Genomic DNA, 16,247 nt, shown 5'->3' with positions numbered 1-16,247 from the left:
GGAACATAATCACCCACTCACCCTATAATCCTAACTTGGCACCCAGTGACTATCACATGTTCCATAGGTTAAAAGAACATTTGGCCAGAAAGCAATTCACCTCCGACAATAAGGTGAAAGAATAGGTTCATAACTTTCTGAACAGCATGACGGTGAGCTGGTGTGACATGGGCATACGAAAACTGCCACTGGGTCTACAAAAATGTATCGACAGAAATGGTGATTATGTCAAAAAATAGCTAAATGCTCAAGCTGTGAACTGATGAAACCATTTTTTTTTTTTTGTAGAAATAAACAGGTCTATATACTTGTAAAAAAATAGGAGACCTTACTTTTGGGATTACCCTTGTAATTGGATAGATAAAAATCCACTCACCAAGTGGTGGCAGGAGAACACATATGCAAGCTTTTGGCGCCAGTGACTCCTTACTCTGGCAGAAGATTTGAAGGGAGAGGAACTGGAGAGGTTTAGGAAAAGGGGTAGGGTTCAGAGAAAACATTGAAGAGTGGTGATCTGACAACACTGTAACCATACGTATGGTAACTACCTCCGTCAGCATTTATTGGTCGTCCTGTACAGTTGGTGCAGTGGATAGAGGTTTGGGTTAGCAAGCAGGTGGTCAATGGTTCGATCCTGGGTTGATGCTTATGTTTTTTATTTAGTAACCGTAGTCCAGTAGGTACGGTATCTGGCACCTTAATCATCAACAGTGATTGGAGTGAGCCCTCTAGAAAACATTTGCACTTACATACTGCAATCATAGAAATGAAAGATCGGTCAGCTTTGAAAGAAGGCCTTGCCACGTCATGAGCATGAATTTATTTGCGCCACTTCATCTACTAGATGCGAAACCTGTTTTCTTTATACCCTCCTCCAATGGCTCCATAGATTAGTACCACTTATTATTCTTGCCTCGTTTAGGTCCATTACATTTCGTAAACGCATTACATTGTGCTAACCGAGTTTGGGCATGTTACTATTTCTGTGTGTTATCACCGTGGTCCCACTAATTATGCCTTTCAACACTGAGTCCGGTAACAGCGTGCTGTTTAGTAGGTATCTCAATGCATTTTTTTTTTTTTTTTTTACCAACTAGGATCATGTTAACAACTTCAGTTCCTCTTCTTCCTTTGTTGTTGTTTCCTATTTTTCCAGTATTCCCTCATTTTATCCCCATGAAGTCTCTTCCTTTCTTCTGTCCATGTTGTTGCCATTTTTTTTTATTTCTTCTGCTTTGAGAGCCTTCCAAATTTAGTATTTTGTTTCTAAAACGGTTTCTTTCTGCTATTTCTGGTTCTTTGATGTTGTTTCTTTCAAGATCTTTTCTTACTTCTGTAATCCATGCTATTGTCAATTTTTTTTCTCCCAGAAATATAGGAGTATTGGTTTTGTTAGTCTATTTTCATCCATTCGGTAGAGATGTCCAAAAAAGGTTAATCTTCGTTTGGCCATTACTTCAGAAATTTACTCTATATTTTTGTAGATCTCCTCATTACTTCTTATTTTCCAACCATCTGCAGTTTTCATTGCACCCATTATTTTTCTAATAATCGTTCTTTCCTGTAGTTTGTCCATCTTATAGTTCATCGTTAGGCATTCAGATCCATATATAAACATTCTGGTCGTACCACTGTGGTGTAGTGTTTTAGTTTTATTTTTCTAGATATACATTTCTTGTTGTAAATGCGTTGCATGCAGGACTCACTCCAATCACTGTTGACGATTAAGGTGCCAGATACCGTACCTACTGGACTACAGTTACTAAATAAAATGCATTAATTATTATTATTATTTCTCTCCTTTCTCAGACCTTAGGTCTGGTTCGAAATGAAACTGACGCGGACCTTGATCAAGCGTGACTTCCTTTTAACTGTACAGTATATGTTACATTGTGTTTACGAACTTTCGGGTAATTGAACATGTATCAATAATTACTGATTTCTGTATATATATATATACACTCCTGGAAATTGAAATAAGAACACCGTGAATTCATTGTCCCAGGAAGGGGAAACTTTATTGACACATTCCTGGGGTCAGATACATCACATGATCACACTGACAGAACCACAGGCACATAGACACAGGCAACAGAGCATGCACAATGTCGGCACTAGTACAGTGTATATCCACCTTTCGCAGCAATGCAGGCTGCTATTCTCCCATGGAGATGATCGTAGAGATGCTGGATGTAGTCCTGTGGAACGGCTTGCCATGCCATTTCCACCTGGCGCCTCAGTTGGACCAGCGTTCGTGCTGGACGTGCAGACCGCGTGAGACGACGCTTCATCCAGTCCCAAACATGCTCAATGGGGGACAGATCCGGAGATCTTGCTGGCCCAGGTAGTTGACTTACACCTTCTAGAGCACGTTGGGTGGCACGGGATACATGCGGACGTGCATTGTCCTGTTGGAACAGCAAGTTCCCTTGCCGGTCTAGGAATGGTAGAACAATGGGTTCGATGACGGTTTGGAAGTACCGTGCACTATTCAGTGTCCCCTCGACGATCACCAGTGGTGTACGGCCAGTGTAGGAGATCGCTCCCCACACCATGATGCCGGGTGTTGGCCCTGTGTGCCTCGGTCGTATGCAGTCCTGATTGTGGCGATCACCTGCACGGCGCCAAACACGCATACGACCATCATTAGCACCAAGGCAGAAGCGACTCTCATCGCTGAAGACGGCACGTCTCCATTCGTCCCTCCATTCACGCCTGTCGCGACACCACTGGAGGCGGGCTGCACGATGTTGGGGCGTGAGCGGAAGACGGCCTAATGGTGTGCGGGACCGTAGCCCAGCTTCATGGAGACGGTTGCGAATGGTCCTCGCCGATACCCCAGGAGCAACAGTGTCCCTAATTTGCTGGGAAGTGGCGGTGCGGTCCCCTACGGCACTGCGTAGGATCCTACGGTCTTGGCGTGCATCCGTGCGTCGCTGCGGTCTGGTCCCAGGTCGACGGGCACGTGCACCTTCTGCCGACCACTGGCGACAACATCGATGTACTGTGGAGACCTCACGCCCCACGTGTTGAGCAATTCGGCGGTACGTCCACCCGGCCTCCCGCATGCCCACTATACGCCCTCGCTCAAAGTCCGTCAACTGCACATACGGTTCACGTCCACGCTGTCGCGGCATGCTACCAGTGTTAAAGACTGCGATGGAGCTCCGTATGCCACGGCAAACTGGCTGACACTGACGGCGGCGGTGCACAAATGCTGCGCAGCTAGCGCCATTCGACGGCCAACACCACGGTTCCTGGTGTGTCCGCTGTGCCGTGCGTGTGATCATTGCTTGTACAGCCCTCTTGCAGTGTCCGGAGCAAGTATGGTGGGTCTGACACACCGGTGTCAATGTGTTCTTTTTTCCATTTCCAGGAGTGTATATATATATATATATATATATATATATATATATATATATATATATATATATATATATAACAGAGGGAAACATTCCACGTGGAAAAAATATATCTAAAAAGAAAGATGATGAGACTTACCAAACAAAAGCGCTGGCAGGTCGATAGACACACAAACAACCACAACCACAACCACCTCTCCCTTATCCACACCGGCTGTTCAGAGCATCCTCCTACAGGCCAACCGTAAATTAGAACAGCATGCCACCCTCCACCTCAAAAAACTATCCAATCTCCTGGTTTCCCACCTCCGGAAAGGCAACTCACTCACCCTTCACAACCTTTCCAGCAAACCTCAACCACCTCTCATTGCACACAAACCCAGTCTCTCCCATCTACTCAATCTCCCACTTCCAGCTCCACTCCCTCCAAAACCTCAAAATTCCTTTCAACACAATCTGGAACCACAACACCCTAATTCAGTAGTTAACCTTTCCTCCAAACCTCTCTCCCAATCCGAAACCTCTGTCCTATCCAAAGGCCTCACCTTCAGCCCCACTCCCAGATTCAACCAAACAGCCCTCGTCAAAGATTTACTGTCCTACACCCGTACTCTCTGCTGGAAATATCACTTTGCCACGAAGAAAAATGATCCTAATCCTACACCTAATGATCCAACTCCCCAAGACACCATCCAAATTGAACCCTGCCTGGAACAGTTCCGTCCTCCGTCACAGCGGGACCCACCTCCTCTTCCTCAAAATCACCCTCTCCAAACCTTCCAGGAATTTCTGACTTCCAGCCTTGCATCTCAATCCTTCTTAAAAAACCTTAATCCTACACCCAACATCACCACTGCTGAAGCCCAGGCTATCCGTGATCTGAAGGCTGACCGATCCATCGTCATTCTTCCGGCGGACAAGGGTTCCACGACCGTGGTACTTGATCGTCGGGAGTATGTGGCTGAGGGACTGCGTCAGCTTTCAGACAACACCACATACAAAGTTTGCCAAGGTAACCCCATTCCCGATGTCCAGGCGGAGCTTCAAGGAATCCTCAGAACCTTAGGCCCCCTGCAAAACCTTTCACCTGACTCCATCAACCTCCTGACCCCACCGACACCCCGCACCCCAACCTTCTACCTTCTTCCTAAAATCCACAAACCCAATCATCCCGGCCGCCCCATTGTAGCTGGTTACCAAGCCCCCACAGAACGTATCTCTGCCTACGTAGATCAACACCTTCAACCCATTACATGCAGTCTCCCATCCTTCATCAAAGACACCAACCACTTCCTTGAACGCCTGGAATCCTTACCCAATCTGTTACCCCCGGAAACCATCCTTGTAACCATTGATGCCACTTCCTTATACACAAATATTCCGCACGTCCAGGGCCTCGCTGCAATGGAGCATTTCCTTTCACGCCGATCACCTGCCACCCTACCTAAAACCTCTTTCCTCATTACCTTAGCCAGCTTCATCCTGACCCACAACTTCTTCACTTTTGAAGGCCAGACACACCAACAATTAAAGGGAACAGCCATGGGTACCAGGATGGCCCCCTCGTACGCCAACCTATTCATGGGTCGCTTAGAGGAAGCCTTCTTGGTTACCCAGGTCTGCCAACCCAAAGTTTGGTACAGATTTATTGATGACATTTTCATGATCTGGACTCACAGTGAAGAAGAACTCCAGAATTTCCTCTCCAACCTCAACTCCTTTGGTTCCATCAGATTCACCTGGTCCTACTCCAAATCCCATGCCACTTTCCTTGACGTTGACCTCCACCTGGTCCAATGGCCAACTTCACACGTCCGTCCACATCAAACCCACCAACAAGCAACAGTACCTCCATTATGACAGCTGCCACCCATTCCACATCAAACGGTCCCTTCCCTACAGCCTAGGTCTTCGTGGCAAACGAATCTGCTCCAGTCCGGAATCCCTGAAACATTACACCAACAACCTGACAACAGCTTTCGCATCCCGCAACTACCCTCCCGGCCTGGTACAGAAGCAAATAACCAGAGCCACTTCCTCATCCCCTCAAACCCAGAATCCCCCACAGAAGAACCACAAAAGTGCCCCACTTGTGACAGGATACTTTCCGGGACTGGACCAGACTCTGAATGTGGCTCTCCAGCAGGGATACGACTTCCTCAAATCCTGCCCTGAAATGAGATCCATCCTTCATGAAATCCTCCCCACTCCGCCGAAAGTGTCTTTCCGCCGTCCACCTAACCTTCGTAACCTGTTAGTTCATCCCTATGAAATCCCCAAACCACCTTCCCTACCCTCTGGCTCCTATCCTTGTAACCGCCCCCAGTGCAAAACCTGTCCCATGCACCCTCCCACCACCACCTACTCCAGTCCTGTAACCCGGAAGGTGTACACGTTCAAAGGCAGAGCCACGTGTGAAAGCACCCACGTGATTTACCAACTGACCTGCCTACACTGTGATGCATTCTATGTGGGAATGACCAGCAACAAACTGTCCATTCGCATGAATGGACACAGGCAGACAGTGTTTGTTGGTAATGAGGATCACCCTGTGGCTAAACATGCCTTGGTGCACAGCCAGCACATCTTGGCACAGTGTTACACCGTCCGGGTTATCTGGATACTTCCCACCAACACCAACCTATCCGAACTCTGGAGATGGGAACTTGCCCTTCAGTATATCCTCTTTTCTCGTTATCCGCCAGGCCTCAATCTCCGCTAATTTCTAGTTGCCGCCACTCATAACTCACCTGTCTCTCAACAACTTCTTTGCCTCTACTCTTCCACCTCGACTGACATCTCTGCCCAAACTCTTTGTCTTTAAATATGTCTGCTTGTGTCTGTATGTGTGGATGGATATGTGTGTGTGTGCGAGTGTATACCTGTCCTTTTTTCCCCCTAAGGTAAGTCTTTCCGCTCCCGGGATTGGAATGACTCCTTACCCTCTCCCTTAAAACCCACATCCTTTCGTCTTTCCCTCTCCTTCCCTCTTTCCTGATGAGGCAACAGTTTGTTGCGAGAGCTTGAATTTTGTGTGTATATTTGTGGTTGTTTGTGTGTCTATCGACCTGCCAGCGCATGGAAACATTCCACGTGGAAAAAATATATCTAAAAAGAAAGATGATGAGACTTACCAAACAAAAGCGCTGGCAGGTCGATAGACACACAAAAAAAAAACACAAACACACACACAAAATTCTAGCTTTCGCAACCAACGGTTGCTTCGTCAGGAAAGAGGGAAGGAGAGGGAAAGATGAAAGGATGTGGGTTTTAAGGGAGAGGGTAAGGAGTCATTCCAATCCCGGGAGCGGAAAGACTTACCTTAGGGGGAAAAAAGGACAGGTATACACTCGCACACACACACATATCCATCCACACATACAGACACAAGCAGACATATTTAAAGACAAAGAGTTTGGGCAGAGATGTCAGTCGAGGTGGAAGAGTAGAGGCAAAGAAGTTGTTGAGAGACAGGTGAGGTATGAGTGGCGGCAACTTGAAATTAGCGGAGATCGAGGCCTGGCGGATAACGAGAAGAGAGGATATACTGAAGGGCAAGTTCCCATCTCCAGAGTTCGGATTGGTTGGTGTTGGTGGGAAGTATCCAGATAACCCGGACGGTGTAACACTGTGCCAAGATGTGCTGGCTGTGCACCAAGGCGTGTTTAGCCACAGGGTGATCCTCATTACCAACAAACACTGTCTGCCTGTGTCCATTCATGCGAATGGACAGTTTGTTGCTGGTCATTCCCACATAGAATGCATCACAGTGTAGGCAGGTCAGTTGGTAAATCACGTGGGTGCTTTCACACGTGGCTCTGCCTTTGATCGTGTACACCTTCCGGGTTACAGGACTGGAGTAGGTGGTGGTGGGAGGGTGCATGGGACAGATTTTGCACCGGGGGCGGTTACAAGGATAGGAGCCAGAGGGTAGGGAAGGTGGTTTGGGGATTTCATAGGGATGAACTAACAGGTTACGAAGGTTAGGTGGACGGCGGAAAGACACTCTTGGCGGAGTGGGGAGGATTTCATGAAGGATGGATCTCATTTCAGGGCAGGATTTGAGGAAGTCGTATCCCTGCTGGAGAGCCACATTCAGAGTCTGGTCCAGTCCCGGAAAGTATCCTGTCACAAGTGGGGCACTTTTGTGGTTCTTCTGTGGGGGATTCTGGGTTTGAGGGGATGAGGAAGTGGCTCTGGTTATTTGCTTCTGTACCAGGCCGGGAGGGTAGTTGCGGGATGCGAAAGCTGTTGTCAGGTTGTTGGTGTAATGTTTCGCATGAATGGACACAGGCAGACAGTGTTTGTTGGTAATGAGGATCACCCTGTGGCTAAACACGCCTTGGTGCACAGCCAGCACATCTTGGCACAGTGTTACACCGTCCGGGTTATCTGGATACTTCCCACCAACACCAACCAATCCGAACTCCAGAGATGGGAACTTGCCCTTCAGTATATCCTCTCTTCTCGTTATCCGCCAGGCCTCAATCTCCGCTAATTTCAAGTTGCCGCCACTCATACCTCACCTGTCTCTCAACAACTTCTTTGCCTCTACTCTTCCACCTCGACTGACATCTCTGCCCAAACTCTTTGTCTTTAAATATGTCTGCTTGTGTCTGTATGTGTGGATGGATATGTGTGTGTGTGCGAGTGTATACCTGTCCTTTTTTCCCCCTAAGGTAAGTCTTTCCGCTCCCGGGATTGGAATGACTCCTTACCCTCTCCCTTAAAACCCACATCCTTTCATCTTTCCCTCTCCTTCCCTCTTTCCTGACGAAGCAACCGTTGGTTGCGAAAGCTAGAATTTTGTGTGTGTGTTTGTGTTTTTTTTTTTTTGTGTGTCTATCGACCTGCCAGCGCTTTTGTTTGGTAAGTCTCATCATCTTTCTTTTTATATATATATATATATATATATATATATATATATATATATATATATATATATGTTTGGATGTAGCTGTATTGCGTTGATGTACTGGTGGATATTGTGTGGTATGACTCCTGTAGTTGATAGTATAATTGGTATAATGTCAACTTTATCCTGATGCCACATGTCCTTGATTTCCTCAGCCAGTTGGATGTATTTTTCAATTTTTTCTCCTGTTTTCTTTTGTATATTTGTTGTATTGGGTATGGATATTTCGATTAGTTTTGTTAATTTCTTCTTTTTATTGGTGAGTATGATGTCAGGTTTGTTATGTGGTGTTGTTTTATCTGTTGTAATGGTTCTGTTCCAGTATAATTTGCATTCATCATTCTCCTGTACATTTTGTGGTGCATACTTGTATGTAGGAACGTGTTGTTATATAAGTTTATGTTGTAAGGCAAGCTGTTGATGCACTATTTTTGCGACATTGTCATGTCTTCTGGGGTATTCTGTATTTTCTAGTATTGTACATCTGCTTGTGATGTGATCTACCGTTTCTATTTGTTGTTTACAAAGTCTGCATTTATCTGTTGTGGTATTGGGATCTTTAATAATATGCTTGCTGTAATACCTGGTGTTTATTGTTTGATCCTGTATTGCAATCATGAATCCTTCTGTCTCACTGTATATATTGCCTTTTCTTAGCCATGTGTTGGATGCATCTTGATCGATGTGTGGCTGTGTTAGATGATACGGGTGCTTGCCATGAAGTGTTTTCTTTTTCCAATTTACTTTCTTCGTATCTGTTGATGTTATGTGATCTAAAGGGTTGTAGAAGTGGTTATGAAATTGCAATGGTGTAGCCGATGTATTTATATGAGTGATTGCTTTGTGTATTTTGCTAGTTTCTGCTCGTTCTATAAAGAATTTTCTTAAATTGCCTACCTGTCCATAATGTAGGTTTTTTATGTCGATAAATCCCCTTCCTCCTTCCTTTCTGCTTAATGTGAATCTTTCTGTTGCTGAATGTATGTGATGTATTCCATATTTGTGGCATTGTGATCGTGTAAGTGTATTGAGTGCTTCTAGGTCTGTGTTACTCCATTTCACTACTCCAAATGAGTAGGTCAATATTGGTATGGCATAAGTATTTATAGCTTTTGTCTTGTTTCTTGCTGTCAATTCTGTTTTCGGTATTTTTGTTAGTCTTTGTCTATATTTTTGTTTTAGTTCTTCTTTAATATTTGTATTATCTATTCCTATTTTTTGTCTGTATCCTAGATATTTATAGGCATCCGTTTTTTTCCATCGCTTCTATGCAGTCGCTGTGGTTATCCAATATGTAATCTTCTTGTTTAGTGTGTTTTCCCTTGACTATGCTATTTTTCTTACATTTGTCTGTTCCAAAAGCCATACTTATATCATTGCTGAATACTTCTGTTATCTTTAGTAATTGGTTGAGTTGTTGATTTGTTGCTGCCAGTAGTTTTAGATCATCCATGTATAGCAAATGTGTGATTTTGTGTGGGTATGTTCCAGTAATATTGTATCCATAATTTGTATTATTTAGCATGTTGGATAGTGGGTTCAGAGCAAGGCAGAACCAGAAAGGACTTAATGAGTCTCCTTGGTATATTCCACGCTTAATCTGTATTGGCTGTGATGTGATATTATTTGAATTTGTTTGGATATTAAGTGTGGTTTTCCAATTTTTCATTACTATGTTTAGGAACTGTATCAATTTAGGATCTACTTTGTATATTTCCAATATTTGTAGTAACCATGAGTGGGGTACACTATCAAAAGCTTTTTGGTAATCAATGTATGCATAGTGTAGCGACCTTTGTTTAGTTTTAGCTTGATATGTCACCTCTGCATCTATTATCAGTTGCTCTTTACATCCTCGTGCTCCTTTGCAACAGCCTTTTTGTTATTCATTTATAATTTTGTTCTGTATCGTATGTGTCATTAATTTCTGTGTAATGACTGAAGTTAATATTTTGTATATTGTTGGTAGGTATGTTATGGGGCGATATTTAGCTGGGTTTGCTGTGTCTGCTTGATCTTTAGGTTTCAGATAAGTTATTCCTTGTGTAAGTGTATCAGGGAATGTGTATGGGTCTGCAATGTAACTGTTAAATAATTTAGTTAGATGTGAATGTGTTGAGGTGAACTTCTTTAACCAGAAATTTGCTATTTTATCATTTCCAGGGGCTTTCCAATTGTGAGTAGAATTAATTGCTTGGGTGACTTCATGTTGCAAAATTATCACTTCAGGCATTTGTGGTATCATCTTGTATGTGTCTGTTTCTGCTTGTATCCACCGTGCATGCCTGTTATGTTGTACCGGGTTTGACCATATGTTGCTCCAGAAGTGTTCCATGTCTGTTATGTTTGGTGGATTGTCTATTTTAATGTGTGTGTTATCTGTTGTCTGGTAAAATTTCTTTTGGTTTGTGTTGAATGTTTGGTTTTGTTTCCTTTTATTTTCACTTTTTTTGTATCTTCTGAGTCGTTTGGCTAATGCTTGTAATTTCTGCTTCTTTTCGTCTAATTGCTCTGTCGCTTCTTGTTGTGAGATTTTACCTAACCTTTTTCGTTTTTTTTTTTTCCGAGATTTCATTTCTTATAAATTGTGTTAGCTGTCCGATGTCTTTTCTCAGTTTTTCTATTTTGATCTGTAGCCTGTGTTGCCATGCTGGTTTTGTGGGTTTCTTCTGTGTGTTGGTTGGTTCTGATCTCTGCCTAGTGTGTATATTTAGTGTGGTGAGTGCTCCTATATAAACCAGTAGTTGTAACTCTTCCATAGTTGTGTTTTCATTTATTTTGTTGTGTATGATTGTGTTGATAGTTTTTATTGTTGTTTTGACTTGTGGGTTATTTGGTGGTCTATGCAAGAATGGTCTAATGTCTGTATTTGTGTCTTTGTATTCTATATATGTTAGCTGAAATTTTTCTTCTATATCTAACATCTGTGTCACTTCGTGTTCTATTTGTGCTTGTTCTGGTGGCTGTCTTAAGATTTCATTTTCCTCTGATTGATTAATTGGTGCGTGTTGTTCTTTGTTTGTTTGCTCTGGGATGTTTGAGTCCATTACTGTATTTTCTTCTTCTTATGATTGCACATTATTTTGTTCCAGTATTTGTTGAACTTGTTGTTTGATGTTTTCTAATTCTGACTTGGGTATCCTGTTATTTTTGATTATTACACGGATCTGATCAGCTAGTCATTGTTCTGTTAAAAATTTTAATTCTGGGTATCTGGTAATAAATGTTGTGTATACTTGTGATCTGTATCCAGTTGTGTTGGTTCCTAGGTTTGTTGCTTGGTAATAACAGAACATGAGGTGTCGATTAACTTCATCTGACCATCTCATCCTCTGTCTTTGTTTTCCTTCTAGGGTGGTTGCAGGAAGCATATCCTGCAAAACACCTCTATTTGGATTTAAATCATTTTCCAGTTGGCTAGCAGTGTCGTTACCATTGTGGGCGGGCATAGGGTTCAAGCGTCGTCCCCGACCATGACGGCGCTTGTCCAAGGCTTCTTTAGTTCTGTCCTGAACCAACTAATCACACTAAAAGGGGGGTTAGCCCTATTAGTGGTTTGTTCTTTTCGTCGCCTTTTACAAGTGGCAGAACATACCAGAGACCTATTCTTTTCCCGGGCCTCCATGGGGATTATTATTATTATTATTATTATTATTATTATTATTATTATTATTTCTTTACTTTCTCAGACGTTAAGTCTGGTTAAGAATGGAAAGTGACGCGGACCTTGACCAAGCGTCACTTCCTATTAACTGTATGGTATGTGTTATATTGCATTTAGGAACTTTCGGGTAATTGAACAAGTGTCAATAATTACAGATTTCTGTAGTTGTATATATAAGTTTGGATGTAGCTGTATTGCATTGATGTACTGGTGGATATTGTGTGGTATGACTCCTGTAGTTGATAGTATAATTGGTATAATGTCAACTTTATCCTGATGCCACATGTCCTTGACTTCCTCAGCCAGTTGGATGTATTTTTCAATTTTTTCTCCTGTTTTCTTTTGTATATTTGTTGTATTGGGTATGGATATTTCGATTAGTTGTGTTAATTTCTTCTTTTTATTGGTGAGTGTGATGTCAGGTTTGTTATGTGGGGTTGTTTTATCTGTTATAATGGTTCTGTTCCAGTATAATTTGTATTCATCATTCTCCAGTACATTTTGTGGTGCATACTTGTATGTAGGAACTTGTTGTTTTAAAAGTTTATGTTGTAAGGCAAGCTGTTGATGTATTATTTTTGTGACATTGTCATGTCTTCTGGGGTATTCTGTATTTTCTAGTATTGTACATCCGCTTGTGATGTGATCTACTGTTTCTATTTGTTGTTTACAAAGTCTGCATTTATCTGTTGTGGTATTGGGATCTTTAATAATATGCTTGCTGTAATACCTGGTGTTTATTGTTTGATCCTGTATTGCAATCATGAATCCTTCTGTCTCACTGTATATATTGCCTTTTCTTAGCCATGTGTTGGATGCGTCTTGATCGATGTGTGGCTGTGTTAGATGATATGGGTGCTTGCCATGAAGTGTTTTCTTTTTCCAATTTACTTTCTTTGTATCTGTTGATGTTATGTGATCTAAAGGGTTGTAGAAGTGGTTATGAAATTGCAGTGGTGTAGCCGATGTATTTATATGAGTGATTGCCTTGTGTATTTTGCTAGTTTCTGCTCGTTCTATAAAGAATTTTCTTAAATTGTCTACCTGTCCATAATGTAGGTTTTTTATGTCGATAAATCCCCTTCCTCCTTCCTTTCTGCTTAATGTGAATCTTTCTGTTGCTGAATGTATGTGATGTATTCTATATTTGTGGCATTGTGATCGTGTAAGTGTATCGAGTGCTTCTAGGTCTGTGTTACTCCATTTCACTACTCCAAATGAGTAGGTCAATATTGGTATGGCATAAGTATTTATAGCTTTTGTCTTGTTTCTTCTTCTTCTTCTTCTTCTTCTTCTTCTTATTATTATTATTATTATTATTATATTATTACTATTATTATTATTCTATCAATGGGATTGAGGAAACACACATCTATTACCGTTATGGAAACAGTGTAATTCAAAACTGAACATTTCATAATTAGCAGTGTCCAGATGAATTTTGCAGAACAATATCTGTCAGAGGCGTAATGCACGTTAGGTGGAACAGCACACAGCACTGATGGCATGTTTATACTGTATGTGCTGTCCATCAGATAGAGACTAGTTGTGAGCGGAGTAACACACCCATGACAGTCTCCAATGTACATGTGTACAGGTATCGAATTTTCTCATTGTAAACCTCTAAACCAGTGTGGCAGACATGTGGCATACACAAACGATGAATATGTGAATATGCTTCTGGTCCTTGGTGCATCTGATAACCGTGCTGGTGTTGCTGATCATGAATATGCTGCTAGATATCCTCATCGACGCCATCCAGATAAAAGTGTGTTTCGTCATCTGAAGCTGCGCCTTTGGGCATCAGGTTCTCTCCTTCCACCATAAAGTGACAGAGGTCGTCCATGGACTCGCCATACTCCAGCTACTGAGGAAGCTATTCAGGAGGTCATACACCAAGAACCTCAGCAAAGTACATGTAGCGTAGCAAGGCAGGTGCGTGTCTTGCAATACACAGTCATTAACATGCTGCATGAGCATGGGCTGCACCCATATCATTATGCTTTCACACAACACCTGCATCCTGCAGAGGCCATCAGTGGATGCAATTCTGTGAATGGTTCCAACAACAACAGGAAGCATAACTGTACAGCAGGATGCACAAACAGTGCTCGAACTCTTATGGGAATTGGCAGTAAAGCCACGAGTAATGAGTATAACGGACAGGGTCACTATGAATACAGTGCGGGACAATAATTTGGGAATGTGGATCTCACGGGAGGTGTGCCACAGATAAGTTCCTGCAGTTGCATTATCCTCTGTGTCCTCAGTGGCTCAGATGGATAGAGCATCTGCCATGTAAGCAGGATATTCCAGGTTTGAGTTCCGGTCAGGGCACACATTTTCAACTGTCCCCATTGACTTATATCAATGCCTATATGCAACAAGGGGTATTCACTTCATTGTAATGTGTTAACTACCTCACTGCAATCATTGCAACATATTCATCCCATTTTTGTTTCAGCCCACAGTAGAATACTTGGGTCAAATACTAAGTAAGAGTAGTCTGAAATTAACAGAATAACATATTAAGGTAATCAGTGAACAAACTGTCCCCAAAAATCTCAAAGAGGAACAGTCACTCTTGGCATTGTCAATTACTACAGAAAATTCATACACCAAGTTTCCCAGATTTGTTGTCCTTGAATCTCCTCTTCTTGTCCTTAAATTTCCTAATTATATGGTCTAGGGAACATCATACGGCATTTTACATGTAACAAGCTGTTTAAGACCATCATCTTATTCATTAAACCAAATAAATATTGGTTCAAAAATGGTTCAAATGGCTCTGAGCACTATGGAACTCAACTTCTGAGGTCATAAGTCCCCTTTGGTTCAAAAATGGTTCAAATGGCTCTGAGCACTATGGAACTCAACTTCTGAGGTCATAAGTCCCCTAGAACTTTGAACTACTTAAACCTAACTAACCTAAGGACATCATACACATCCATGCCTGAGGTAGGATTCGAACCTGCGACCGTAGCGGCGCGCAGTTCCAGACTGTAGCGCCTAGAACCACTTGGCCACCCCGGCTGGCTACATATTGGTATCAGTGACATAGGTGTCCCAGCATGGCACCAGAGCAGTGCTTTCACACAAATATGAGTATGGCTAGGACAGCCAATAGCATTTACAACATAAATGTTAACAGCAGAACAAATTAATTATCTCGAACCCAGAAAACAATCTTCAGCCATCATTTGCGGTGTCCCAAAGTTGCAAAATTTTCTTATATCACGCTAACTTTCATCTGGTGTTAGACCACAAACCTCTCATCACACTGTTAGACTGATACACCACGTGCCAGAAAGAGGATGTGATAATTTCAAGGATAGACACTCTGACTGAGCAGTTTCCAATAGTCAATTATTGTCCTGTAATCCAACAACGATATTTTATCACACCTTCCAATGGACCCAGACACCAATTTTGACTCCAATGATGCACTTCAGTTCCATTTATTCTAAAACTTACAGCAATCATTGGATAATTTTCCTCTGACACCCAGAGAAGTTGTGGCCACCATTTATCAAAGATCCATTGCCACAAGTCCTCAACTATATTCAGTAGGGATAGCTGTAACACCTACGTACAGATGACTCATCTTCTCTATATACCCTCTTCTCATCCTTGATGTATGTGCAGCAGCATCTGCTTTTTGATATGACTATGAGGTGGACATCTCAGAGCCCTCTCCATCTGCAGGTGGCTGCACCTGCTTCACCAATCTTATTGGAGCATGACAGCATTACACAGGACTCATAGCCTGCACATATAACCAGTCTCAATCACTGTCCTAATACTTGCTGTGGCTGAACCTGCAGCAACCATGAAAGGCTGAAAGCCTGCCCACATAGATTCTTCAGGATCCTTCATGATCTGCATCTGGCTTCTGGTGCTCAACACCTTCTTCAGTTTTCCAGATGTGGCCAGCATACTGTCCACCACAACTGCAGCAACCACTTTTACCACTGAATGCATCCCTAACACATTGTGTCAATAGTGGTTCATAATATAGGTAGATCCAGTTTGTACCTTCCTGCTACAGGAATGGAACTGAATACCCCATGACCACAATACTTCATCCTGTGTCAAATGCAAAGTCTGAGCTGTTTATGAGAACATTTAAGTCAAAGATGAAAACTCTAACAATCTCCTTGGCCAACCCTGTTAACATTTGCAGCCTTGTTTGATGTGCGGCTGCTGCAATCACTACCTGGTTGGCCTCTTGTATCCCCCATTTCCGTCTAGAGCCATGAACACACCATTATTCTGACCTGGTGGCCTGTGCATGGACATTGAGACA

The sequence above is a fragment of the Schistocerca nitens genome, chromosome 9, assembly GCF_023898315.1.
Source record: "Schistocerca nitens isolate TAMUIC-IGC-003100 chromosome 9, iqSchNite1.1, whole genome shotgun sequence".
In the NCBI taxonomy this organism is placed as follows: domain Eukaryota; kingdom Metazoa; phylum Arthropoda; class Insecta; order Orthoptera; family Acrididae; genus Schistocerca; species Schistocerca nitens.
Note: the sequence above shows the minus strand (reverse complement) of the source record.